Source organism: Cyprinodon variegatus, unplaced genomic scaffold, assembly GCF_000732505.1.
Source record: "Cyprinodon variegatus isolate N-32 unplaced genomic scaffold, C_variegatus-1.0 Scaffold1126, whole genome shotgun sequence".
NCBI classification, from domain to species: Eukaryota; Metazoa; Chordata; class Actinopteri; order Cyprinodontiformes; family Cyprinodontidae; genus Cyprinodon; species Cyprinodon variegatus.
This window is the reverse complement of record NW_015151579.1, coordinates 140,828-142,941: the sequence shown is the minus strand read 5'-3', so window position 1 is coordinate 142,941 and position 2,114 is coordinate 140,828. Positions and strand designations below refer to the sequence as shown.

At 32.7% G+C, this 2,114-nt stretch overlaps 1 protein-coding gene across 1 annotated transcript in view; it reads left to right on the top strand.

Annotated features, from left to right (window-relative positions):
• Window positions 1–850: 850 nt before the first annotated feature.
• The window catches only part of gja4 (gap junction protein alpha 4), an 8,680-nt gene continuing 7,416 nt past the window's right edge, over window positions 851–2,114 (top strand). Inside the window, exon 1 of the mRNA XM_015400628.1 lies at window positions 851–992. The gene's annotated coding sequence lies outside the window, so the exon portion shown is untranslated. The remainder of the gene's footprint in view (window positions 993–2,114) is intronic.

The window sequence follows — 2,114 nt, the reverse complement described above, 5'->3', positions numbered from 1 at the left end:
TCATAGAAGGTCTTTAGGAGCGCCCCCTGAACCAAAAGGCTTCACCCTATCTTTAACCTAACAGGTAAAGCAAACATACAAACACACTCCACACTTTTAAGATTTATGTTTTCATACAGCTTTAAAAAAAAATTGATGTTTCCTCATCTTCAAAGTTAAAGACGGCTTTACTCTATTCCATCATATAAAGGAAAAGAAAAAAAAATTTGAAAAAAAAAAGAGTTAAAGGGATGTGAAAACTTTTGCGAGATACAATATATATATTTAGACAGGTATACAGGGGGAGAAATATACAAGGATGTAATCTGTACCATCTTCAACTATGTGCAGTGCTTCATTGAAGCCACGTGTTCAGTGGAAATAAGGTAAGTGGCGCCATTATGTGGTGCAATGCTAAATTACAGACTGAGAGATTATTTAGATAAAGAAAATGACACATTATTCCTCAATAATAAAGGCGTAAGAACATAAATGAGAATTAAAATCCTAAAAAGCACAAAGCTGACCGGGGAGGGTTTTTATTAGTATTATTTTTAACAGGTTTAAATTGGTTAAAATGGCCAAAATAATTGCTGAAATACCTTTGCCAGAACATATCTATTTTAAAAACAGGAGCAATTTTTCTTTTTTAATTTGAAAACGAATTTCTTTTTATAGCCTTGATTCGTCTATTTGTTGCCCAGTCTCATCCAGACTTTAAAGCTAAACAAAGCACAATAGGCGCAATTAATGGCAGCCTTGATTAAACAGGCTTCCAGGGCGCAGCGTCGGAGCGCAGTTACCCAGAACCGCTCTGGGTTCATGCATCACGTTTCCTGGACGGAGTTCCTGAGGGAGGAGAAGGGAAGAGAGGCAGGCATGGGAAAGTTCTCCCCACTTTTTCCGATCACAGCGGATCTTTATAAGTAAAGCAAACACGTTCAAACTGGGTGATACTGATACAGCTGAGGGAGATCTGTGTGGAGGAATCACCCGCTTTAAGTAAGAGAAAGGTAAGAAGGTTCACCTGGATAAGAAATTAAAAAATGAATGGAAATATGAGAATTTTATTATTTATGGACCTCAGGTTCTGAATTAGTTGGGGTTAATTTCTGGGGTTTTATTGAAAATAATCCTCCATGTCTTTAATAACAAAGTTTGTTAAGTTTGGCAATTTTTATTTCGACAATCATGAGGAATTTCAAAGTTCTAATTGAACTTATTTTAAAGTAACGGTGTTAAGTGTTTATGCCTTATTTCAGTTTTTATCTCTTTTCTTTTTTTTTGTTCAACACGGTTCTTACACTAGAAAACCGATCTAGAAATAAGTACAAATTTATTAAATTAAGTGCATTTACCCCTAATTTGATTAGGTAAATCAGATAGTTTGCCAATGGAATAAGTATTTTTACTCTTGAAATAAGATAATTAGATAATATGCACTTGAAACGAGACAATCCAATTGTGTTTTCTATTTTAGTGTAAATTGTCTTGTTCCATTGGAAAGATGTATCTTTTACCTCATCAATCCAAGAACAAATGCACTTATTTTAAGAAACAATTACTTATCTAGATTTAACTTTTTTCCCAGTGTAGCTGTTATGTGACCTTTTGTAATAGTAAAAATGAGCAAGAATTTATTTTTCAGTAAAAATGTTGGCTGTTTGAGGCTAGTTAATTATAATAAAGTACAAACGTTTTTATAAAGTTGTGCTTTTAAAGCTGCAGTGCTATTATGTTTTAAAGTTCTTCTTATAAGAAGCCAAAAATAAAAACAACCCAAAGAAGACTTAGACTTATACTTAGACAACTTTTATATTCATTTTATATACACAGTGTATACAAAACGACATTTCGTTTTGTACAGCTTTCAGACAGTGAATGAGCAGCAGCTTAGCAGTGAAATGAACATTTCAACAACTTTCAACAATTTTCACTGGAGTGATCTGCTATAAATTAGTGCAAAGTGAAGAAACGGCTAAACTTTTTTTTTCTTCTCTTTCCAAATGTGTACAGTTACTAAGAAAGTTAGTAGAATGCTTATTTCTTTTTCTTCCTTGTTCTAAAGTCCTATTATCTGTGGAAAATGATTAAAATGACAAGAAACCATATATATATATATATATATATATATA